The sequence below is a fragment of the Diabrotica virgifera genome, chromosome 2, assembly GCF_917563875.1.
Source record: "Diabrotica virgifera virgifera chromosome 2, PGI_DIABVI_V3a".
In the NCBI taxonomy this organism is placed as follows: Eukaryota; Metazoa; Arthropoda; class Insecta; order Coleoptera; family Chrysomelidae; genus Diabrotica; species Diabrotica virgifera.
This window is the reverse complement of record NC_065444.1, coordinates 79,421,332-79,449,288: the sequence shown is the minus strand read 5'-3', so window position 1 is coordinate 79,449,288 and position 27,957 is coordinate 79,421,332. Positions and strand designations below refer to the sequence as shown.

The 27,957-nt window shown below is 32.5% G+C and overlaps 1 protein-coding gene and 1 long non-coding RNA gene across 2 annotated transcripts in view; one reads left to right on the top strand and one right to left on the bottom strand.

Annotated features, from left to right (window-relative positions):
* Window positions 1–27,957, bottom strand: part of LOC114331606 (MAP kinase-interacting serine/threonine-protein kinase 1) — a 615,902-nt gene that overhangs the window by 93,839 nt on the left and 494,106 nt on the right. The window lies entirely within an intron of this gene.
* On the top strand, window positions 340–27,784 carry LOC114331607 (uncharacterized). The gene is made up of 3 exons (XR_003652682.2): window positions 340–519; window positions 17,075–17,257; window positions 17,429–27,784. It is a non-coding gene; the product is annotated as an uncharacterized LOC114331607 (long non-coding RNA).

Sequence of the window (27,957 nt, the reverse complement as noted above, 5' to 3'; positions counted from 1 at the left end):
ACAAAAGTAATGTACTCGATTTACAGTAGCGGAAATTATTAATTAATTTTGGAAAATAAAAATTCAAATTTTTTTTATAAAACGCTGCGGCCCCCTTTTGCTTGCGGCCCTAGGCCGCGGCCTACTCGGCCTAGTGGTAAATCCGGCACTGCTTGTACCCCTTTAGCTTCTAATCCCCTCAATTGAAAAGAGTGCGTAAAACAGAGAAACCGATGTGGCAACAGCGCTGCCGGTGTGTTGTTACTCTGACGAGGAACACAGTGAGCATACACACACACACTTCTTGTTTTTCTGGATCCTTCTATTCATATTATTTTACGGAATTTTACACAATAACATTGATAATTTCCACGTTCGGTTCGGGGTTGCATTAAATGTTTAAAGTTTAAATCCCAATATACGTAAGATTGTTCGATGAGTAACAACCACGATTCGACGAAAAGATCGTGCAAATTTGAATGATGAAATAATAATTATTAAGAACGAAAAATAATTAATTGTGTTTGTTTTTGGACAAGGGTAATTAATTTATTTACTTTAATTATTGTCGGTGAATAGTCTAAAATAGGTATTGTTCGCGTTATTTTGATTTGTATGAAAGTTCCTGAATTTAATTAATACATTGTTTACGTTTTTGCACAATGAAAGTATGTAGTTTTTGTTGGAAATAAGTGTACCGTGTGAAACTTCAAAGGGCTTCATAGTTGTTTATACCTCGTCCAATTTACTTACCGTTGCACGTCATCCGCGCCATAGCCTGTGACACGATACCAACACGAAATATCTAGGCGGTAGGTGTGTTCCCCTTTAGAATCATTTTGATTCTAAAAAATAACACACCCACCGCCTAAATATTTCGTGTTGGTATCGTGTCACAGGCTATGGCGCGGATGACGTGCAACGGTAAGTAAATTGGACGAGGATAGAATAATACAATCTACAAGCTACATATTTTATGATATTCTGTAGTCACGTTACGAAATGTTATTTTCTTCCAGATCTCTTTTTCTCTATTTTCTGGATGAGCTTTGTGGTATGGGATATAGTGAATTTCTCAAGTGAGCCAAAGTGGCAACACACTTGTTTCATTGTATTTAAAATTGTCTCTACGTATACATCAACTATGTATCAACCATTATATCTGTGCGTATCAAATTTTAACCAGATGACAGTGACCGGGACATTAATAGAACGCATTCGTATAATAAAGCGTTGATTGAAATATTAATACGGATTGAAATATTAATATTAATACCCCTATTAATATTTCAATCAAAGGTATAAGTAAATGAAATAAAACATCACTCTGTGTTGCATCATACGAAGTTTTGCCCGCGCCTATGTTATGGTTATGCTAGATCGGGGCCTTTTAGTCCAGGGCGCATCTGTTTTGAGATGGACGTTGAGAGGTGACTCATATTTTTTTGCAGAAATTGCTTGAAATTAACCCAAATAATAATATTGGAGTTATCCTCCCACTCAAAAAGGTTCGGAACATTGTTTAAATAATCAAAATGTCAAAAACAGAAGGAAAAATTCGATTTTTTTCTTCGTTTTTTAATTATAACTTTTAAAGTATTCACTTTCTAGAAAAGTTGCACTGACATAAAAGTTGCGTAATTAAATTTCCTACAATATAGGATTGGTTAAAAATTTTAAAAATTGTCACCCTTGTTGCAACTTAAGTTAATATTTTTTTTACATATAGAAGAGTACTGTACCTTTCATTTTTAATTTGCAAAATTAAAATCGATTAACTACCACGGCGCCAGGAATTTTTTTAAAGAAACACTAATTTTTGGTGCTACGGTACAGCGGTGTTCGATTCACACAAGTTGATTTCCACCAAAATTTCTTCCAATCTTCATCTAATATATTATTTTCTTACTCTATATTTTGTTGTATTTTAATATTTTATTTCCACAAAAATCAAACTAATTTGATTATTGTTTGTGAAATATTGTTTAAACAATTGCATATGTTTAAAAATAATAAACTTTTATTCTATAAGTTAAAATATATGAACAAAGTTTTTGCTAAAAAAGTGTTATTTCAAAGGATAGAGAATATGTTTTTATTTTGCAATAAACAAATTTATTTATTTATATTGAAATGTACTAAAAATTAAAATTTATCAATCATTATCAAAGGTCATTAAAAAATTAATGTTTATTTAAAAAAATTCCTGACGCCGCGATGGTTAACAGATTTTAATTTTGCAAATTGCAAATGAAAGGTACAGTATTCTTCTATATTATGTAAAAAAAATTCAACTTGATGTCTGCTTTTTTTTCAGTTTTGCAACATTTGGAATAAATGAATTCTTTTTGCGAAAGCTGGATTGCAAAATTTATTTTGCAAAATCTATTGAACCGATCTTAATGAAATTCACAGTATTGTTTTACTATATCATAAAGTTTTTCTGGGTTAAATATACAGGTCGTAAGTGTAGAATAAATGGTTGAAAAACGTAAAATGCAAATAATTGGTTTTTTATGTTTTTTTTTCTCAATTATTGCTATTTTGCAACAAGTGTGACAATTTTTTAAATAATTAACTAATCGTATATTGTAGAAAATTTAATTACGCAACTTTTATGTCAGTACAACTTTTCTCAGAAATAAATACTTTTAAAGTTATAATCAAAAACGAAGAAAAAAATCGAATTTTTCCTTCATTTTTGACAAAAATATGAGTCACCTCTCAACGTCCAAATGTACTAATATTTTTACAGATGCGCCATGGTCTATTTAGTAATTCGCTCATTTGGCTCGGCTGCATAAAGGCCGAACCCAGGATCTCGACCTCTGATATGACAGTGCCGAGCATTTCGAGAGGACATGTAAAGAGTTTCCTCCTCCTCGTCACATAGGTAAGCATACTGACTACCAAAAAGCATGTTCTACGGTGGAGCCTAGTTTACCTCATACTTGTACAACTGATCATTTGGAACCTCCGCAAAACAAACTCCTTCAGATTACCCCAACCAGTACTGAAGGGCAACCCAAACGAAGGTTCGGGCCCACAGGCAGAGTGGATGAACCCCGTCTTGCCAGATCGTTAGCTCATTCGTTCTATTCCACACCTGCGTGTCCCGGTGCCCATACCAAGTTAACCCTATTACTCAGCGCAACATCAGTCAGTGCTCTCTTGTACCGAAGAACAAACTTAGAGCTGACTTTGGATGCTTCCAAAACCTTTGCTCTGCTGGACTGTCAGGAATAGATAGATATGGTCCTGTCTGAGCAAGCCCTATGTATTATCTCCTGAGCACATACCAGGATCGCAAAGATCTCGGCCTGAAAGACTGTTGTCTTGGGAGCCGAGACCGTTTTGAATCTGGAAATTCAGCAGCAGAAACTCAGCAGCAAAGATATAATGATCGATTTTCACCTGCTCTCTCGGAAATGAAATGAAATGAAAAGAAAGAATACTTTTCTAAGACTTCGTTTGGGAGAAACACGATACAAAATATGTACATACTTATAGATTGATAAAGAAGAAATAGGTAATTTGTTGAAGAAGGCGATATTTAAGAGATATTCGAAAACTCAAGAAAGAAATCACTTCATCTCCTTCATGTGACATCTCTTGTAGTTTTTGCAGTTTTAAAATGATACGGTGATCTTCAATATTGCGAAACTCTTGTTTTACTTTAAATTTATTCTCCAAACTAGTTGCAAGTGGTTGATTAAGGTAACTTATGAGAGGCGATATCGAACCTGCTATTGGTTTAATACTTGAATCATATAATCATAAGACTTGTTAATCTCAAATCTGCACATCTTCTGGAGTTACTTTGGTTTGGTAAGTGATTAAAGATAGATTCTAATACAAACATTGTTCTAGTATTTCCCCGAAGTATCTTCAATTGTATTAAACAAAATTACTAACACATCAAGATTATCATTTTCTATCAATTTGAGTAGTTCAAGGAGAGAAATCACTATATTATAATATCTACTTACTTAGAATAGATTCTCAATAAACAGTTTCTACATAATAAAAATACTTCCTACGTAGTAAAAATGAAAGTAATAACAATATCTTTTTTACATAATTAATTTACCAGAACAACATCCTCAAGAATTACGCGCTGTAATATGTTGTGGCGCGACAAATAAATACCTCTTTAATCTACACCGGTGTTGTTTTGACAAATATGATAAAGTTTCGGTGGCTGTAGAATAATAAATCAGATTAGCAGAATAAGATTATACATATTATTAAATAGCCGTGGGAAATTACACGTCACCGAGTACAGTGTATTGAATCGTCTCAAACCAAACTCAAAATCAGAATAGGAAATACTAAACTATTGAATTTATTCCATGTTCCATTACCAGAGAACGGCAGTTCTCGTCAGTGGCGCACAACACAATACCCCTACATGCGACACTATATACAGGGTGGTTCATCTTATTCGCCTCGGTCTCTGTACAAAAAACCACTTGATATTTAAAAAAAATTTCTTTACAGAAATATACAGGGTCTTTAATACTACAATCTAAAAATAATGTGACTTATACAGGGTGCTCCAAAAAAGAGTGGTATATCAAAGTTATATTTTTTCTTATGGAATACCCTATATCTGATGACATTACTGAATTGACCTTAAAAAATAAACTATACTTTCGTAAGGGTTCCCTATACCTAGATACACGGTGTTTTGATTTATTTCGATTTTTATGAAAATGTAAGGTTTTAAAAAAAAATAAATATCTACAAATCTAAGAATCAGTAACAAATTCTTTCTCGGATCTTAATAATAGACTATTTAGCATACTTAAACAGATGTTTACTGCAACAAAATTTCTTACAGGGTGGTCAAAATATGAGATTGTTCTATTAACAAATTCAAGCTGTAATAACTTACTTATTTTAAATGGAACATCCTGTATCTTACTAGTCTATGGCGTAGAAAATTTACTTAGCTTTCAATTTATATTAGGGTTTCCTATACCTATCTTTTTACAGGGTGGTCAAAATATTAGATTTTTCTATTAACAAATTCAAGCTGTAATAACTTACTTTATTTTAAATGGAACACCCTGTATCTTACTAGTCTATCTCGTAGAAAATTTACTTAGCTTTCAATTCTTATTAGGGTTTCCTATACCTATCTCCCTTCATTTTTCAAATATTTAAAGATTTCCTAATTTGTAAGCTTTAAAAATTAAAATTAAGTACCTATGTCGTGGTTATGTACACCTCGCGTCATATAAAACTGGTACACTTTTTTTTCCCAATGTAAACCTGTGTTCAGATTGACAATTATTGTTCGTGAATCACGTCGTTGTTGCCATCACAGATGACGGAATTGTACTAAATCTAAATACAAAAAAATAACGTTTAAAATGTATATTTCGAATTGTAATACATATATTTAAATTCCACACTTGTTCACTGTAAAAGTTATTCATTTTGTATTAATTTCAAATGAAATTTTAAATTTTTCCAGTGTGTTTTATTTATTCTACACAACTTAATGCAGTTTTGTCCTACAATTTACGAGAAACCAATCACACCTCTCGATTTGACGTTAAACATAATAATTTAAAGTCATGTCAAGATTTATTATCTATCAATATTTTTGAATTGAAATATTTTCATAAATTATAATAAAACACGAATCAATGTATGGATACTTAATTGAGATGGCGGAAAATTACAATTGTTTTAGTTTTTAGTATAATAAAAAATGCGGTCTGTCGCACAGTCCCGTTTTTACCTAGTTTGATCTAATATTTTCGTTGAACTGGCAACGTTGCCCTAGAAATTAGAATGACACTTGTGACAAGATCAACTTACACAACTCGAAAAACACGATTTTCGGTTATAGTATTTTTACTACAAAAACGTTATTACGTAGGTCAAAATTTTTGACGTAAGAGAACTGTCAAAACATTAGAATGTGACTTTTCATTATTGCTATGTTTATTATAAACACGGCAATAATGAAAAGTCACATTCTAATGTTTTGACAGTTCTCTTACGTCAAAAATTTTGACCTACGTAATAACGTTTTTGTAGTAAAAATACTATATAAGAGTTGTACCAGTTTTTTTTGACGCGAAGTGTACAACACATCACCAACACCGGCAATATACGTAAATATCTTAGTCAAGATACTTTCGTTAATAAAATTCACATTTTTATTATTTAATCACAGTGTTCTTATTTTAAATGACCTACTAGATATTCTATTCTTTATAATGGAAGATATTTAAAATCTCTTCAATTCCATGTAAACATTCTCAATACACATGTTATTCTGTAAATACCCATTTTTACATATTTTTGTACAATAGACTCGTTTTCGTCATAGTAGCCATTGCATTTAATTGTTTGTAATTGCGATTCAAAGATTCAAACAAAAAGTGGTGTTCTTAAATTTACTTAATAACCGTCGGTTTAAGATATGGAAAATACTTATACGGAATGTAAGTTATTACAGCTTGAATTTGTTAATAGAACAATCTAACATTTTGACCACCCTGTAAAAAGATAGGTATAGGAAACCCTCATACAAATTGAAAGATAAGTAAATTTTCTACGCGATAGTAAGATACAGGGTGTTCCATTTAAAATAAGTAAGTTATTACAGCTTGGAATTTGTTAATAACACAATCTCATATTTTGACCACCCTGTAAGAAACTTTGTTGCAATAAGCATCTGTTTAAGTATGCTAAATAGTCTATTGTTAAGATCAAAGAAAGAATTTGTTACTGATTCTTGGATTCGTAGATATTAATTTTTTTCTAAAACATTACATTTTTATAAAAATCGAAGTAAATCAAAACACCCTGTATTTAGGTATAGGGAACCCTTATGAAAGTATAGTTTATTTTTTAAAGTCAATTCAATAATGTCATCAGATATAGGGCATTCCATAAGAAAAAATATAACTTTGATATGCCTACCACTCTTTTTTAGAGCACCCTGTATAATTCACATTATTTTTAGATTGTAGTATCAATGGCCCTGTATATTTCTGTGAAGAATTTTTTTTAAATATTAAGTGGTTTTCCGTACAGACACCGAGGCGAATAAGATGAACTACCCTGTATACACGAAATTTTCGATTTTCTAAATCTGACTGAATTGAAAATCGGACCAAATCCCATCTTAAAGTTTAGGAAAAGACTCGCCCATCCATATATCAAATCTCCATTTTGGTCGAAGGGTGTGGATTTTACGGCCCTTCTCATTTAGGGTCTGTTTTTCGTTCTCGTCCCCAAAACTCCCAAAAATTTCAATAATTTAAGTCCGGCCTTTGCGGCTTCTGATAGTACTGATCATTCACCTTTCCAACGCATGTCCAATTTTGAAAATCGGTTACACCATTCAAAGTTACCGAGCTCAGAAGTATGATTCAATTTCTATTTAAAAAAGGGAAAATGTTTGTGGATATGTATGTATGTATGTGGAAAAGTTCCACCGATATGAATTTTGTTTTTTCAGTGTTTCAAAGGGGGTCATGGCCGATTCAGAACCGGTGTAGTTTGTGACTTTTGACCAGCCATAAGCCAGCTGTAGGGCTTGGTTGATACAAAATTGCATATTTTTTGGGCGTATACATATATCTTGGGTTCAAGGAGAGACAGGAAAAATAATCTTATTATTTTTTGATGATTTTAACTTCCAATCGTATAGTAAGATATTTGATCACGTGTTTAATTCTGTCCAATCAGATTAAAATTATAATGAGAATTATCTACTGTAGAAAATTACCGATAGAATTTTTTTAAGTACTTAGATTGTTTCTGTTTAATGGCAATCAGGTTCCTAGTTTTGACAACTGTCACATTTAAGAAAATATCCATAATATACGTATTAAAAAATAATCTTACGAATATCACACGACAGTAAGAATAAATAAAAAAATAATGCTTCATTTTTACTCAAATTGATTGTCATCGGGCAATGGCTATTGCCAGACAACAAATTTTCGAAAAACTGTCGCATTATTTTCAATTTATTCTCACTCTCTTGTGATATTATACCCGATAATTATCTAAATTAGTCAAAATAATATTTGTCCTATAAAATGCAAGGTTTTATCGAAGTGTCCCCCCTTTCCAGCACGTAGTATGATTAACCAGATCATGAAAAATAATTCCTTACCACCTGATTTTTTTTCTGTTAGTTAATATTTATATATTTTAACACTCATATTGTCCTACAAATTGCGTGGTACACGTTATCCTGGCCAAGAGTATAAATCATGAAGAAGAGAAACTGGAGTATTTCGGACATGAATTAGAGGTCCCAAACAATATAGATTGCTACGAAATATTATGCAAGGGAAAATTTCAGGCAAACTCAGTCCAGAATGAAGAAGGTCTTCATGGATGAGAAACTTGCGAGATTGGTATGGTATTGATACAAGCATGCTATTTAGGGTGGCAGTGAATAAAATTAAAATAGCTATGATGGTTACCAGCGGTCTGAAAGGACATGCTACATGAAGAAGAAGAAGTTATACTGGTACTACGTTCAAAAGTTGTCAATACCACAAGGTATCACGTAATACTGTCCTACAAGAAAACATGTATGTATCCCTACCTAGTAAGACAAAAATTTTCGTCTATCATTTTCGTTTTACTATTTGTAATACAACATAAAGTGAAAACATATTTCTTGAAATTTAGATAATTTAATTTTCTAATTACAATCAGTGCATTCGTAAAGTGTGGAAACGGTCTATTATCTCATGACTTAATTATTTTTAGAGCTAAAGCTCTGACATGTTGATTTTTATTTTTAAATTATGATTTTTTGACGTTTCATAATAGTGACGTCATCGATGATTTTTTAAATGGGAATAGGGGTCGTGTGGTAGCTCATTTGAAAGGTTATTCAATTCTCTATTCAGTAATATAAACAATACCGGCATTATTTTTACCGGATGGCCAAAAAAATAATTTTTGAATTAAATTAATTGCCGCAAAAAAAAGAGAATATGTAAATACATTATGTAATTTATTTAACTCAAAATACATTTTACTGCTATCAGAAAAGAGAAAAAAAAATGTTTATTTGACAAATAAACATTGCTTTTCGTTTAAATTAAATGTTCAAACTGCCAAGAGGCAGCTGTGTGGCTGTTTGACATTTAATTTAAGCGAAAAGCAATGTTTATTTATGAAATAAATATTTTTTTATACATAATATGTGGTATCAGTAAAATGTATTTTGAGATAAATAAATTACATACATTCTTCTTTTTGCGTCAAATATTTTAATTCAAAAATTATTTTTTGGCCACCCTGTATAAATAATGATATGTTAATGTTTTTATATTACTGAATAGAGAATTGAATCACCTTTCAAATGAGCTACCACACGACCCCTATTCCCTTTTAAAAAAATCATCGATGACGTCATCACGCCCAAATCGATGAAGTCAATATTATGTACTATACGTAAAAAATCATAATTTAAAAATAAAAATCGACCTGTCAGAGCTTTAACTCTGAAAATATTTAAGTCATGAGATAATAGACCGTTTCCACACTTTACGAATGCACTCTATAATTACAATATACGTACAACATATTGTGTTTTTACAAAAGAAAAATTTTCATCAGATAAATCTTCACCATCTTTGCTACTAGCATCACTCTCATCTTCATATCTCTCTCCTTAATTTTGTTCATTCGTGATCCTATGTCTGATTTTACATAAGACGAAAAAAATAAAAAATGGGAAAAAAATAAAAACCGAATAATATTATATAAATAAATAACAATAATATTTATATGGTACCTTATAGGTCAGAAGATAATTATTCAAATGATTTGGGGTTTTGGGGACCATCAAATCAATACTATTTATATGTGCCATCAATAATTTTTTCCTTTCTTTTCTCATAACTTCATTCTTTGTCCAATATTCAATTAAAAATTTCACAATTTTTTCTTTTAAGTTGTTACTTTAATACTCTGCAGTATTGCGTATGACCAGGATAACGTACCAAGCAATTTGTAGGACAATGTGGGTGTTAAATTATAGAAATATTAACTAACCAACATAAAAAAATCAGTTGGTTTTTTCAATCAATTAATTATTTTTCATGACCTCGTAGGACAAATGTTTCGGCTAATTTAGATAATTATCTTGAGAATTAATAAAAAAAAACACAGTTAGCAATACATTTTTGAGAATCGTTAAATCAACAGAGTTGCAAGGACAAAAGTTGGGCGTTTCGTCAAAATGAAGCTACTCACGAGAAATTAGCTTGTTAGCAATAAATGGTAAAAATGGTAAAATTTTGGCGTGGTTTTTTAATTATTAACAATTTAATGCGAAAAAAGCTATTTTTGGAATTTCTGCTTACCATTAAAAGGGTATCTGTTTATATAAAACCTTCAAAATGGCGTATTCCATTTTATTAATTAATTCGTTACTCCAAAAAACCAAAACAAGGCAAAATAATTAATTGTTTATAACTTTTGTAAAAATTAACCCACATATTTGTGATTGCTTTTAAAGGGGGCATAAGACATCTTATTTTTCTTCTTCTTCATCTTCTTCTTCTTCTTCATCTAGCCATTCACGTCCACATCTGAACATAAGCCTCTTTTACTCTTCCTTTCCATTGTTTTTTGTTGTACGCTACTTGTAGCCAATTTTTGCCGGCAGTTCGTTTCAGATCATCTGTCCATCTCTTAGGAGGTTTGCCTCTGATTCTTTTGTGTTGGTATGGTCTCCAGGTTAGAATTGTTCTGTTCCATTTGTTTAGAGCGCTCCTAGCTACATGTCCAGCGTATTCCCATTTCAATTTTAATGATTTTTGTACCACATAGGTGACTTTGGTTTTCTGTCTTATCCATGTGTTTGTTTTCCTGTCCTTAAGTGATATGCCAAGCATTGCTCTTTCCATCGCGTGTTGAGTGACTCTGCTCTAGAGATTTTTCATTGAAAATGGACATGTGGCATTCTTATGGCAGCAACATCTTAAAAAAAAAAGTTAAAGTGAAATTTGTGCACCCCATAAAAAATTTATGGGGGTTTTATTCCCTTAAACCCCCCCAAACTTTTGTGCATGTTCCAATTAAATTATTATTGTGGCACCATTAGTTAAACAATGTTTTTAAAACTTTTTTGCCTCTTAGTACTTTTTCGATAAGCCAGTATTTATCGAGATATTTTGAATATTTGTCGAATCCACCACATATTTGTACATGGTTAAGTACAATTATACAGGGTGTAACAAAAATACAGGTCGTAAATTAAATAAATAAATAAATTTCTGGGACCAAAAATAGTTCGAATGAACGTAACTTAACTTAGTACAAATATGCATATCAAAAAGGTACAGCCCTTTGAAGTTACAAAATGAAAATTGATTTTTTCGAATACATATATCGAAAACTATTAGAGATGTTTTATTGAATTATTGAAAATGGACATATGTGACATTCTTGTGGCAGAAAATAAAAGAAAGAATAAAAGAAAAATTATAGTGACATTTGTGCACATCATAAAAATTTTATGGGTGTTTTGTTTCCTTAACCCCCCCCCCCCCCAACTTTTGTGTACGTTCCAATTAAATTATTTTTGTGGTACCATTACTTGAATAAAATAATACTTTTTGCCTCCTAGTATTTTTTCAATAAGGCAGTTTTTATCGAGTTGTAGCTTCTTTTTTAATATGTTTACATAAAAATTTTATGGGGGTTTTGTTCCTTTAAACACCCCAAATGTTTGTGTACGTTCCAGTTAAACTATTACTGCGATACCATTCGTTAAACACAGTGTTTTAAAAAATTTTTGCCTCTTTGTATTTTTTCGATAAGGCATCTTTTATCGAGATGTGGCTTCTTTTTTAATACGGTTTAATACCAAATCTCCATAATCGTACTTAAGGGGATGGGTACGTATTTTCGGCTGCAATGCTATTCAAATGGGGATTTATTTTTTTCGAATCCTGAGAAAACTAATAAGTATTTTTGAATAATTTAAACGCAGAATGAAAGATTACGAGCGTTCCTAGCGAGGGCCGAAAGTCCCTGAAAACTTCTATAATGTTTATTTTAATAAATTACAGGGGTGAAAAACTAAGAAAAAATGTAGTGTCATTTTTAATTTCAAATATCTCATTCAAAAGAAACTTTTTATTCATTCTAAGGGACTTTTGGCCCTCGGTAATAAAGTATTTTTTCATTCTGCGTTTAAATTTTTCAAAAATACTTATTAGTTTTCTCAGGATTCGAAAAAAATGATTACATTTAAAATACATTGAAAACTTTGACAGGCGTCAAAATGTTCCTTTCCTCTTAACCATAATATACAAATATGTGGTGAGTTTGACAAATATTCAAAATATCTCGATATAAACTGATTTTTCGAAAAAGTACTAAGAGGCAAAAACGTTTTTAAAATATTGTGTTTCACTAATGGTACTACAATAATAATTAAATTGGAACGTACACAAAAGTTTGGGGGGGTTTAAAGGAACAAAATCCCCATAAAATTTTTATGGGGTGTCCAAATTTCACTATAATTTTTTCTTAAGATACTACTACCATAAGAATACCACATGTCCATTTTCAATAAATAATATCTAATAGTTTTCGATATATTGAAAAAAATAGATTTTCATTTTGTAACTTCAAAGGGCTGTAACTTTTTTTATGAGTACATTTGTACTAAGGTAAGTTAGGTTCAATCGAACTATTCTTGACCCCTTGAATGTATGGTTTTACGACCAATATATTTGGGACACCCTGTATATTGTCCTTTCCAGTTTTCCGCAAAAATGGTTTTCATGACTTGAATGTTTCATGAATGTTTTTGTTTACACCGATTTAAATACAGGACAAGTATGTATTCACGTAGCAGAAGATGGAGAAACTTTCCCAATGGTAATCGCCAACGCCGGACAATTTTGATGTAGCAGGTGAAGAAGTAGATGCTTTAAAAAGGTTTATGTATATCGATTTTATGTATATTGACAATATTATATTTATAAGCTATTTATTATTATTACTATTTTATCGACTCAATTTTTCGTTTCTTATTGTATATATTTTTTTATTCTGAGGAAATAACTTTTTTAAATCCTCTATTAAAGCATCTGCACAGGAGGTTAAAAAAATGTACAATTTGGCTGTATAATTAACCTCCGAAATTTTATAATACATCCAATCAATCCATCTAACGATATGCTAGTTCAGGTAGAAACTCTTTTTTAAACCATAAAAAATAGCTAGGGCTCAGCCGAAACATCGACCGGTGGCCCCTTGTAGTGGAAAATTCCACACCCGAAAATTCTCGTCCAACGATACACGGCAACCGGCAACCGGCAAGCGGCAGTGTGGAGGATTCGTCATTTTTAGGGTGGTAAAAGGGAAGAGACGCGTAGGAAATTTTCGGAGCATTAACGTTTCCTGTAGGATAAATATTATAGTAGTCACGGAACGGAATTAAAACTGACATGTAAAGTTTGATTTTATTGTAATATGTATGTGTAAACAATATATGATTTTTTTTAAGAAACGCCTTTCTTTAGTTACGAGTGACTAAAATTAAAAATATTATAAAAAAATCAACCAAAAAGCAAAAAATAAAAAAAATTCATACTCGAAGGATTATTCGAAAAAAAACTGTTACACAGGTTAAATATACAAAAATCTCACACATTCGTTAAAAAATTGAAACAATCTAACACAGCGTTCCCAAACTTATTTTTCCGTGGCCCGGTTATTTTTGTGTTTATCCTCCGTGACCCATTAATTTTTTTTGCATACCCTGGTGTGTGTGTACAAGAAAACATATTTAAATATTTATTACAGTTATATTTTGTGTATCAAACAATGTGTGTGTTTTGTGTTTTATTGGCACTGGTTTTTCACAACCAACTGGCCAGTTTAGCTGAAACAAAAATGTAATAAAAAAAATAAAAATCAAATACTTTATTAATGAGAAATATCGTTTTTGGTTAAAAACTTCATTTTTGGAGGAAAAAATGATAATTCTATTCTCAGTTCCGCTCCGGTTCGACTTCCAAACGATTCCTATACTTATTTTTGAGAAAAGCCAGTGTTGAAAACCCTTCTTCTTCTTCTACGCCACTACAGCCCAAATTGAGCCTTGGCCTCCTTTATTTTATGCCTCCACCCTTGCTTGTCTGTGGCTGCTCTTCTCCACACACGGACTCCTAAACGGGCTTGTGCGTCGCTGTTTACTGTGTCTTCCCAGCGCTTTCTTGGCTTTCCAACCGGTCTCTTTCCCTGCATTCTAGCATTTAGTGCTCTTTTTGGTAGCCTATCCTTTCCCATTCTTATCACATGTCCGGCCCATTGCAATCTTTGCATTCTAATGAAGTCTGACAGGGGTGCTTCCTTATAAAGATGATAAAGTTCGTTGTTGTATCGACTTCTGAAGATTCCGTTTTCCCTCACAGGTCCTAGTATTCTCCTCAGTACTTTCATTTCGAATGTGTTCAGGGGCGGATCCGGAAAATCGATTAGGGGGGGCACATAGGGTACAAACTCAAGGAGTCTGGAATGTATCCCGATAAAATCTATTATATCTAGTGTATTTTTGATCCGTCGGGGGAAGGGGGGGGGGCACCCCTGGATCCGCTACTGAATGTGTTGATTTTGTTTTTGGATGTTTCTTTCAGGACCCAGGCTTCCCTGCCATAGCATGTTATTGGTCGAATTAAAGTTTTATAGATTCTCATCTTTGTATTTCGGTGAACACTTTTAGACCGTAATATATGGGAGAGGGCAAAATAAGCTCTGTTTGCCAGCGTTATTCTCTTCCGTATTTCTCCATCTTCTGATTCGTCGGTATATATTTCTACTCCCAGGTATGTAAACTTTCCAACCGTCTCAATGTCATCTTCGTTGAAAACCCTGCCTAACACTTATAGGTCGTAACAAAAGGAATTAGAAACTATCGCTTTTTCTGCTAAAACTTGGTACTCCTGGTGGCAAGACAGCCAAAAATCTATCAGTGGTATTTTGTCAAGTATGTCTTTGAGTGCCCTGTCACACGATAGTTCAGTTATACCGACTCAATATCTATATCCGGAAGTCTTGTCTCGGATTCTACGTCCATTGTAAATGGATTCCCTACCCATGCTTTGTTGCTGTGGATGGGGGGAAAATATTCCTTCAGATTTGCCCCAGTCCTAGCAGGTGTTCCTTGAAATCTCATCCGGCAATGATTCACATTATACTCTTTTTGTAGTTCTTTTAGCTTTGTAATTTCCTGCTTCCGCGCGACGTGTCCACAAATTAAGTTTTTGTTGCAGCTTCCACCTTCTCTGGTACTACATTGCTACCTTGTAATGGCATATTTAAATTGTTCAAGAAGTCAAAAATATACCAAACATAGGCTACTTTGATTAACCAATTGACATCATGAAAACTGTCTTTAAATTTAAATATTGCATCCCTAGCCGTTGGTGGATGTTGTTGTAAGAATATTGAAATTTCTTCCTTCGATTCAATTAAAGTTCTTTTCCATTCCATTTGGATAGCCAACGCACTTCGCAGTGTAAAAGAAGATGTTCATGTGAAACGGCGAGGCGAGGCGACCCGGCGTTTTGCTTTCATGGCCCGGTACCGGGTCGCGACCCACCATTTGGGAAACGTTGATCTAACACATTCGTTAAAGAAAAGCGTGGGGCGCGAAAAGTAAAGAAGTATCCTATCCTCAAACCATTTATTCGATGAAGACGCGCCCCACGCTTGTCTTTAACGAATGTGTTAGATTTTTTCAATCTTTAACGAATGTGTGAGATTTTTGTATATTTAATCTGTCTAACAGTCTTTTCCGAATAATCCTTCGAGTTTGAATTTTTTTTATTTTTTGCTTTTTTGTTGATTTTTTTATAATATTTTTAATTTTAGTCACTCGTAAATAAAAAAAGGCGTTTCTTAAAAAAATTTTTTTTCCCTTTTTTTTTTATTTTTTATTATACTTTTCAAACATTAAACTATGTTTAAAAAAAGGATATACATGACAGACACATTTTTTGCATTTTTTGATTTGCAACATTTGATACATACATTGTACATTTTCTGTAATGTCTTCATTCTGTAACATTCACAGCACATAGGTCACAGAAACACACTTGCTTATAAATGACCGTTGAATATGTTGAAGGGTTCGTAATAAAATTTGAATTAATACGCCAAAACAAATTCTAATGTTAATTATTGTAACACGAAACGTCTCTACCGGTGATTTTTCTAAGACTACGTTAAAAACACGAATTTTTTGAATTCGAGTTTTGGTTGAAATTTTGGTTCGTATCGTTTTGAAATCTGACACGAATAAGCGCCGGTGTTTATATAAACAAAGATATGAGCGTTCAAAATCGTCGCCGCTTAGGATGTTTTATAAACATGATGTACAAACATGAAAAGTAGTCGGAATAGGCAAAAAATTTGAAACTTTATTGTTTATTTATGAAGCATAACGTAAAAAGTGAAATTAAATATAATTAGCTACAATCTGTAAAAGTTTCAAGTTTCTACATTGTAAAAAACAAGAGAATTTAAGCATTTTCCATTAAAATCTTTTTTTTATTTAAACAATTAATAAACAGAAAAAATATTTTTTATTGACTATTCGTGTATTGTTCCCGCGAATGCATGTCTGCAAATTTTCATTTATTTACATTGAAGAAAAGGCAGTCAAATTAACGTCTAAAGATTTGACACAAACGATTGAACTAAAGAAAAGCGTTTAAAAACACAAACTTATTAATAATGAAGGATTTTATTTACAATTAACATATTTATAACTGATGGGACATTGATGGGAGTGGATACTGCCACTCTTTTTTGTGACTATGACTATGAAAAGGCTTTTGATTGTGTAAATCGCGACATTTTGATAAAAGAACTAAATTTCTACGTAATTAGAGGTACTTCTTTGAATTTGGTCCAATCTTACTTAGATAATAAGAAACAACTGGTTAGAGCAAATGCTACTGTTTCTAGTCTCAAAAGCATTGCATGTGGGGTACCGCAAGGTCCAATATTGGGCCCTCTATTTTTCCTTATATTTATAAAAGACATCACTAATTTATTTTTCTTTTTGCAGATGATACCAGTATCACTTGAAGCATCTCAAATATTGCAACTCTTTATGCAACTATAACTTCTGATGTACTTACAATAAGAACCTGGTCCGACTCTAATTTACTCTCTTTTAACGTGGATAAGACGGTAGCATTATCCTATAAAGGAGCTCTTGAAACCTTGCTTCTTACTAACAGTCAGATCAGTAGGTATCGTTGATTCTGTAAAATTGCTTGGTATTTTTTAGACAGCAACCTTATATGGTACCTTCATATCAATTTGTTAAGTAAGAAAATAACCTCAGCTGATTATGCTGATCTGTTTCGAAGAAAATCAATTTAGCATCTTCCAAAATAACATATTTTTCTTTGTTTAGGTCTCATCGTCGATATGGTCTTCCTTTTAGAGTAAGCTGCCCAATCCGATGTTATTTTTAAATTTCAAAAAAGAGCAATAAGGTATCTATCTGTTTGGCCTCAGAAGAGCAACACATTGCAGAAGCTTCTTCAAAGATCACGAAATTTTAACACTTCCTTCTTTATATATTTTAAAAAGTTTGCTTAATTCGTAAACACCTACATGTCTTTCCAAGAAGACTTAATCATAACTACTCCACCAGAACTTCAACCTTTGATGTCTATTTATCGATTCCGTCAACTGAATTAGTAAAGAAATCGATATCATATTTTGCAAAAAATTCTTCGTAATGTGGTGTTACAGACGCATCTTAAGGATTTTATGGGTGGACTACATAGAATATGCAAGGAATTCGAGATTATTAACACGGGTCTAGGAAAGTTGGTCGAGAACACTTCGTCGACGGAAAATTAGTCGACAACATTTGGTCGAATGGATTTTTCGTCGACAAACTGTATCTTTAGGATAAAGGGATTAATGTTGACAAACGACGGATTATTGGTTTTTATTTTGTTAACTGGAATATTGTATTATACATACCTGAATTTATTTTTTTTTGTTTTGTTAATTTTTTTTCTAAATCTTAATTATTTTTAATTTAATGAAAAAATTGGCTGCGGTGGGAGAGTAGACAGTTGTTTTAATTAGTGATGTTGTACCGTTCTTCTTTTTGGTGTCGGCGCACTTGCGAACGGAGCATTTCCGGAGAAGTCAAATTTTCGGGCACTTGCGGACAAGACGAAATATGCGAGATGCTGTGGTAAATAAATTGTTAGGCAATCGAGGCATTTCCGTACAATGTTCTTGACTACAATAATCAGTCAATATCAATAAAAAATTAATGAAATCGTGAAAATAAACTTCCCTTCACACTATATCCAAGGCTTAGGACTGGCAATTTATAAAATATTTTTTTTGATATGGTACAAAGAAACTAGCTTTATATATTGGCGTGTTTCCGCCATGTATTATTCCCTTTGGGTCTTTGTCGACGAAAAATCCATTCGATCAAATGTTCATCGACGAATTGTACATTCGACCAACTTTCCAACACTGTATTAACACAATAAAAGAGCACAAATTAGAATATCTTGGCTTCAAAATCTGAGATTGTGGTTCAATATGTCTACAAACAATTCCGAATAATTGCAAGCAAAGTTAGGATAACCATGTTGATCGCCAAAATCCGGAACGGATAGGCACCATAAGAAGAAGAGAATCCTCTATATCAGCTCGACGAAAGCATATGAGATAACAAATTAAGCCTTTTTAAGTGGTATTCAATGACAATAATTTATGCGTGTGGAATCGTTGGACATATATTTGATATCAGAGCAGCAGTCTAGTCGCTGATGTAATCAATGTACGTGCTTTAATAATGTGATCTAATGTGTGAGTTTTTACGTAGATTTCTGGAAAACACATCATCATATCTCTACTGGCTAGATACAGACAAACTCCATTTTAAGATATTTTAGAAGCAAATATTACATTTTGTTTTAACCGTCTGTCCGTCTTTAAACACTACTTAATCCGTCATCAGATCAGGTAGAATCACGAATGAGGTGTCGAATGAAAGCTTATGACCCAATGATGGCATTAAAGGTGAGAAAGGACATCGTACACATCTTATGGAAAATATAATGTCACTCAAATTCAATAAAATTTATACGAATAGATTCGTTTTAAATTAACGGTCAAATCTTATCATTGCGCCAACTCCATATTTTCAATAATAAGAGCAGAAATTGATATAAATAAATCTGAAATCAAATGGATACGTACATAAGTTAGAGAGAGAAAAAATATTTTATAATACCCAAATTGTCGGTACTCCATAAATCAGCGGATTAGTTTCACTAATCCGCTTAGGCCCAGCGGGGTTTAAGCTCTTTTGAATAGCACCCAGAGCAATAGTGATTGTAACTGACACTTTTACTGACTAAAAAATTTGATTTCGATAAACTTTAATTGCAATTTGCGCCGTAATTAATCATAATTAAGAGTTGGCGCAATGATAAGATTTGACCGTTAATTTAAAACGAATCTATTCGTATAAATTTTATTGAATTTGAGTGACATTATATTTTCCATTAGATGTGTGCGATGTCCTTTAACCTCGGACTTCCGGTTCAATAGTTGCAACCGGAAGTACTGCTATAAAATCGCCGAAATAGTACAAGCGATCATGGGCGCCCATATAAAAATTTTCAGGGGGGGGGGGCCAGACGTGAAGATTTTGCACATTACATTTTGTACATTATGGATAACAATATATAGTTTAAAGCACCCGAAAAGCTAGGGGGCCACGGCCCCCCCTGCCTTTGGGTATGGGCGCCTATGCAAGCAATATATTATTCGACTAGCCATATAACAAAACAACGAATACATACTTCTGATTTCATACCTGTCTATCCGTCCGTCTGTCTGTTGGACAGACGTAGTACAAGCGATATATTACTCCTCGAGCCTTAGGAAGACGAGAATAAATATTGACTTCCCGTTCTTAAATCGCTTCCGGTTGAAGAGGTGTAACTGAAAGTGCCACGTTATAGTCGCAGAAATAGTAGGTACATATGTGCTACATGAATCATCGCACACTAAAAAGTCGAGCTGGAATATTTAATTCCGGTTTTGATGTCATTTTCGGTTAAAAAGTTTTCACCGGAAGTTTGACAAAAATGACTCAAAATTGGTGAAATTGTATATCAATCGACGCAAAGTTACACGAAGAGTCCAAATATCGACTTCCGGTTCTACTTCCGGTCTCTTCGGGTGAAAACCTAGAGCCGGGTCCAGACTAAGTAACAAAACATGTTAATAACAAAGTTGTACAACAAATTTGTTGTACAACTTTGTTCTGTAACTTGTTATAATATAGCATAAGCATCCAGACTATATAACAAAAAACAAAATAACAAATGCGCATAACTTTAGCAGCATTTTAGCTGGGTAGCTGGTAGGTAAGGCAGTAGGTATATAAAATAGCGTCATACGTAGATAATACCATCATAGCAGCAGCAGCTTGTGTAATTTTGTGCTACAAGCGACAACGGCGTGCTAAGTGAAGATTTTTGGTGCAGCCTTCATTAGTAGCTCTAGCAAAATATGGTGGTACTTACAGCTCTTTTAGCTGATCTGGAAAGGGACGACATATATCCATCGACAAGGGAGGTTAAATGTGATGGCAGTTTTAAAAACTTCTTAAGAATGAAAAGTTCTGATTTTGAATTTCTCATAAATGAAATCGGCCATAAAATAGGCAGGGAAGACACATTTCAAGATGCAATTGAGGCGCTCAGGGCAACAATGGCCTACCTACAAAAACGAAGTTTTGAGATAAATGCAATATTTGCATTCGAATTTACATTGTGCTTACGGGATGGCGCTACAAATTATATAGCGCCATTTAGCCAAAAATAGAGGTTGTGTAGACCCTTGTTAATAGGAAGATTTAATGTTGCTGCTTTTATTGATATTATATTAATCTAAAAATGCTTAATTTGTGGGTTAGGCTAGGCCACTGTTGCTCTGAGCGCCTCAATTCCAGTAAGAGAAAGATTATAGCAGTTCTGATAAGATTCTTTGCAAGTGGAGATTCCTACCAAAGTTATTTATCTAAATTTTCTAAGCAAAGTATTTCGAATATTGTGCCAGAAGTTTGTGACGCTCTCCATTGACTGTTTAAGAGACAGAATCAATTAAAGTATATTTTTTAAACTTTTTACTCATTGTTTCAGAGAGACAGTCACATTTCTGTAAAATCTAATTCCTTAGTATTATCGTCTGCACCTGTACATGATTGAGTGTCAGTGTCTGTTTGAATTGGTGTAGCTGGAGAAGTAGCGGATGTAGGTGTGGTGGACGGAATGGAAAAAGGCTCAGATTGATTGTATAATTGAGTGCCTGTTGGAGAAGCTGATGAAGTAGTGTGCGTCTGTGTAGCGAACGAAGTAGTGAATGTTCCAGGTTGTATGTCTGAACAGTCTGCTCTGTAGAGCATATTACTTATATCAAATTTGGCGCTAATATGCACCGATTCGCTTTTAAGGTGGTTGCTACATATTCACCATATTCACTCAAGAACGAACAAGGCGATATGACTCCGATCCGATGGGTGCTGCTCGTGTACTAAACCAGAACAATGTTTCAGTAAGATGTTTTTAAGTGTAGGTCAGCCGCGGTGAGGTTTTATAACAATGTTTTACAACTTCCTTTGATGTTTACCGACATCTTCTGGATAACTCAAAACTTGCTATATAACCAGAAAAATGTTATATAACACTGTATTTTAAAACTTTTTTATTTAAAATTCTATAACAAGTTCCAAAACTTTGTTATTTAACATGTTTTGTTATATAGTCTGGACACGGCTTAGGACTTACGAAGTAAATTGCTTATTTTATTGTACCTACTATTAGTCCATTCTTTCACGGTTTTTGCTCTAAATTTTAAAGAACCGCTTGGATTGACATGAAATTTGGCATACGCATAGCTTACATGTCAAAGAAAAAAAAGTGATATTGTGTCGATGTGTGCTTTTGCCCTGGGGGTGACTTTCACCCCCTCTTGGTGGTGAAAAAATATATGTTCAAAATAAGTCCGGAAATGGGTAAACTGACTAATTTTAAGTAACTTTTGTTTTATAGAGCTTTTTCGCCAAGTCAACACTTTTCGAGTTATTTGCGAGTGAATATGTTCATTTTTCATCAAATTAACCACATTTTTAGACGGTTTTTCGCAAATAACTCAAAAAGTAAGTATTTTGTCGAAAAAAATGTTCTTAGCAAAAATATAGCTTATAAAGAAGTAAAAAAAAATGGTGTACGCGTTAGGTCTCTGGATCTCGTAGAACTAGAGTTATAAGTAAAAAAAATGGTGTACGCGTTAGGTCTCTGGATCTCGTAGAACTAGAGTTATAGCCAATGAAAAATAGATTCATATTCACCAAATTTCAAATAGAATATTTCGACGTGAAATATCCAAAAAGTTAAGCATTTTTGGGGAAAACCCATTAAAACTTTTTAAAAGCGTTTAAAAAAAGCTTTATTCCTGTTTTTACAAAAAGTTTCTAGCATTCAATTTAAGCAAGTTACGCTCAAAATAAAGTTGGTCCCTTTTGTTTTTGCAAAAAAAAATCGGGAAGACCACCCCCTAATTAGCAACTTAAATGAAATTAATCGTTACCGCTCCACAAATTATTTTACTTATGTTGTGTTTATATAATCTGTAAGTTTCATCGATTCAAAGTGCTTATTTTTGAAAAAATTTGGTTTCAAAGTAAAATTTTTTAAAATTTAAATTTTAAAAAATATGCTTTTTTCAAAATAACTTAAAAATTGTTAGAGATACCAAAAATCTCGAAAAACAAAAAAAGTCAGATTTGCTTTTCTGAATATTATGTATTTTTTTGTTTTTCTGTTAGACAAAAATTGATTAAGATTTGGTGTTTCTAAATTTGCATACATTCGTGATCAGTGACTCGTTCAACCCCTTTTAACTACAGCCCTTTCAATAATAAGGACTTTGAACCGATGAAACTTACAGATCATATAAACAATATATACACGAGTCAAGAAACATGTGAAGTCGTAACGATTAAGTTAATTTAAGATACTAATTAGTGGGTGATTTTCTCGATTTTTTACCAAAACCAAAAGGGACTAACTTTATTTTGAGCGTAACTTGTTTAATTTTGATGCTAGAATTTTTTTTTAAATAACAAAAATAAAGCTTTTTTTAAACACTTTAAATAAGTTGTAATGAGTTTTCCCTGAAATGTGCTTCATTTTTGGTTATTTCACGTTAAAGTATTCCATTTGGAATTTGACGAATATAAACCTATTTTTCATTAGCTATAACTCTGCTTCTAGTCAGTGTAGAGACGTGATATATACACCATTTTTTAAAAATTTTTACAGGCTATATTTTTGCTAAGAATGTTTTTTCGACAAAATACTTACTATTTGAGTTATTTGCGAAAAACCGTCTAAAAGCGTGGTTATTTTGTTGAAAAAATGAACATATTCACTGCCAAATAACTCGAAAAGTATTGACTTAGTGAAAAAACTCTATAGAACAAAAGTTACTTAAAATTAGCCAGTTTATCCATTTCCTGACTTTCTTTGGACGAACATTTTTTCACCCCCAAGAGGGGGTGAAAACCACCCCCAGGGCAAAAGCACATATCGGCACAATATCACTTTTTTGTTTGACTTGTTAGCTATGTATATGCCAAATTTCATGTCAATCCAAGTGGTTCTTTAAAATTTAGAGGTTTTGCAATATTTTACCGTTAAAGAACGGACTATATGTTTTCTACATAAATTCAAATTGATATTTGGATATGTCGGTTCCTTCACGTATTAATTCGTCTATCAATTATTCCCCAATTTAGTGACTTTTTACTTTTTATGGTCATCTTTTCATCCGATTTACTGAAAACAATATATAAACAATAGTATAGATTTCAACTGGAATCAACGAGAAGAAAACATTGTTCTCTCTAACATATCGATCGTTTTTTTTTGACAGCACGATATTGCAGCTTCCATAAGCCAGTTTATTCGTTTTTTACAGAGAGTTCTTCAACCTTGAACCGGTTTATTCATCTTGTCAACAATTTTATTCCATTTCTGCAGTTCTCGATATACAGTTAAATAAAAAGACACACCTAAAACGATAAATAACATTTCATTCAGAGGCAGAGGCTGTCTTCAAGAAATTTTCCGCACCCAAAATCCGTATACATATGCTCCCGTATCTATTCAAGCAACTACATGGATCTAATTTTATAAATTACATCAAAAACAATGAACCATTCATTTAGTAAAGTTAAAACTTCATTAAGTGTTTTAGTTCATTTCAGGACCGTCTTTTGCTCTATTAATACTCTCTCCGCCCGTCTTCCGTTTAATCCGTAATTACGAACAAGAATACTTCAAACATCAACATTTAGCAACCGACAAACTAATTGTATACCAGATGAAATTTTTACTAAAACATCCTCATTTGGTAAAATCTTATATGATCCTATTTTTCTTGCGTTAATCACTTTTAAATATTATGGTAGGGGAGCAAAGTATGCTAAATGTGCAGTCACTCGAGCGCTTTGGGGACCTATTGGGTTGTGATTATTAGGTCCTAAAACCAAAAAAAGTTAAGTAAAATTTTCCATTTTAGCGGGCGCTTGCTATTTTTTAATTTAATTTTCCATTTCCATTAATCGTTTTTTCCGATTATAGCGCCATCTAGCCATAATTAGAAAAAATGTTTCGAATAAAAGTTGCTTATTTTTATGCAGAGAATCCAAATCTGCAATAAAAAATGGGGGCTCCCATTTAAGATTTTAAAGTAACCCCCCACCCCACCTCCGCGTGGGGTCGCGTTTGGTACCATTCGATATATTTTTCAAAAATATTAAATAAGTGTATTTTGCAGTTTTTCGATCTGATGTTTATTTTGGTAAGTATCGCGTGATTTGTATTTAAAATTTTAAATTTACCCCTCACCCCTCTCTGTGAGGGGTCATGTCTGGTATCTTTCGATAGATTTTTGAAAAATATTGAACGTGTAGTTTTTAGTTTTCCAATGTGACGTTCATTTCGCGAAATATTCGCTTTTTTCTTGTGAAACTTTTTGACTTACCAATTTCCTTACGCCCCGGCCCCGCTCAAATCGTCAGATTTTTTAAATATACACTGTTTTGCATGTACTTAACTTACCTTATCTTAATCTGACAATTTCGAGTATTTTTAAGGATGGATTTTTTATTTCGGGCCCCCCTAAACGAACTCCCCTGTGTTAAGAGCCAATATATGGCAGAGGTACATATGCAGGGTACCACGTTTCTCCCCATATAATAATCTGACGCGCTCGAGTAACTGCAAAAATCCCCGCTTGGGCTCCCCTACCATTAATAGAAATGATCATTTCATTCATAGATATTTTAACCGATAGAAACCTATAAAAATCAAAATTTCTGCAATTATTTCATTCATAGAGATTCTGACCAATAGAAAGCTACAAGAATAAAAATTACAGCGGTATTTTTTTCGATTATTTCATTCATAGGAGATTCTGACTAATAGAAAGCTACAGAAATCTAAATTAAATTGATAATTTTTGATTATTTCATTCATAGGAGATTCTGACCAATAGAAAGCTACATAAATCTAAATTAAATCGATAATTTTTGATCATTTCCCGTCGTCAAGTATATTACGTCAGATGCCCTTCGTTGCTACGAAAAAATACATTCAGTGACATTAATGACAATTAATGTTTTAAAAATTATGAAAGTGATGACTTTCAACCGTGTCAAATATTTATAACAACTGTGTGTTTAATTGTACTAATTTTGTACTTACATAAATAAATTACAATAAAATTTTGGTTTTGAACAGTTTTATTCATGAAATAATCGCAACAAATTGCACTCGATCTCTAAAATTAATATAGAATTTTTGCCCTCGTGACACTTGACATAATTTCACTCGCCTTCGGCTCGTGAAATTAAAACTGTCAAAGTGTCACTCGGGAAAAATTCAATAATTTTAGAGCTCTTGTGCAATTACTACTGATTATTTCATTCATAGGAGATTCTGACCAATAGAAAGATACAGAAATCTGAATTAAATCGATAATTTTTGATAATTGCCCGCCGTTAAGTATATTACGTCAGATGCCCTTAGTTGCTACGAAAAAATACATTCAGTGACATTAATGACAATTAATGTTTTAAAAATTATAAAAGTGATGACTTTCAATCGTCAAATATTTATAAAAACTTTGTGTTTAATTGTACTAATTTGTACTTACATAAATAAATTACAATAAAATTTTGGTTTTGAACAGTTTTATTCATGAAATAATCGCAACAAATTGCACTCGAACTCTAAAATTAACATAGAATTTTTGCCCTCGTGACACTTTGACATAATTTCACTCGCCTTTGGCTCGTGAAATTAAAACTGTCAAAGTGTCACTCGGGAAAAATTCAATAATTTTAGAGCTCTTGTGCAATTACTACTGATTATTTCATTCATAGGAGATTCTGACCAATAGAAAGCTACAAAAATCTAAATTAAACTGATAACTTTTTTGATAATTGCCCGTCGTCAAGCATATTACGTCAGATGCCCTTCGTTGCTACGAAAAAATACATTCAGTGACCTTAATGACAAATGTTTTAAAAATTATAAAAGTGATGACTTTCAACCGTCAAATACATATTTATAACAACTGTGTGTTTAATTGTACTAATTTGTACTTACATAAATAAATTACAATAAAATTTTGGTTTTGAACAGTTTTATTCATGAAATAATCGCAACAAATTGCACTCGATCTCTAAAATTAATATAGAATTTTAGACCTCTTGTGCAATCACTACTGATAATTTCCCGTCGGCAAGTATATTACGTCAGATGCCCTTGGTTGCTACGAAAAAATACATTCAGTGACATTAATGACAATTAATGTTTTAAAAATTATAAAAGTGATGACTTTCAACCGTAAAATATTTATAACAACTGTGAGTTTAATTGTACTAATTTGTACTTACATAAATAAATTACAATAAAATTTTGTTTTTGAACAGTTTTATTCATGAAATAATCGCAACAAATTGCACTCGATCTCTAAAATTAATATAGAATTTTTGCACTCGTGACACTTTAGGACATAATTTCACTCGCCTTCGGCTCGTGAAATTAAAACTGTCAAAGTGTCACTCGGGAAAAATTCAATAATTTTAGAGCTCTTGTGCAATTACTACTGATAATTTCCGGTCGTCAAGTATTACGTCAGAGGCCCGTCGTTGCAAAAATTGCAAAAGCAGACTCAATTAAGAAGCAAAAAGGTTCTAAGTCAAAGAAGAAAATTAATAATAGATTAAGCAGTAGCGAAAGTGATAAAGACGATTATGAAATAAAAGAAATTTGTCAAGACTCAGATGATGACATAGATTTTCTGGATCAAAACAGTCCATTGGGGGAGGAGAATATAAGTGATTTTTCTATTGAAGTTAATTCCTGGGTTTTGCTGAAATATTGCCCAAAAAAGGTTTTTAAATACTATGTGGGACAAGTGATAGAAAAGACATTGAATGATGAATACCTGGTAAAATGCTTAAAACATAACAGTGCCCAGTTTTTTTGGCCCGAGCAATCCGACGAAGATACTGTAACGAAAGATACAATTGTAATGATTTTACCAGAAGCTGAAAAAGATCGTCGAGGCTCATATATGACTTTCAATATTGAATTTTCTGGCATGAACTTGTGCTAAAATTATTAATGTTGTATTTTTTAAGTTTCACCAGAAATTACATTTTATTTTGTAGTTATTTAAGCACACATTTAGTTATAATGGGACTTTCCTTTTATGTCCAGTTTTGTTCATAAGCATTATATTATTTCTTGTTATATACTGACTTAAATAAAATACTAAATTACTGCCATCGTTTGCACAGACAATTTATTTTCT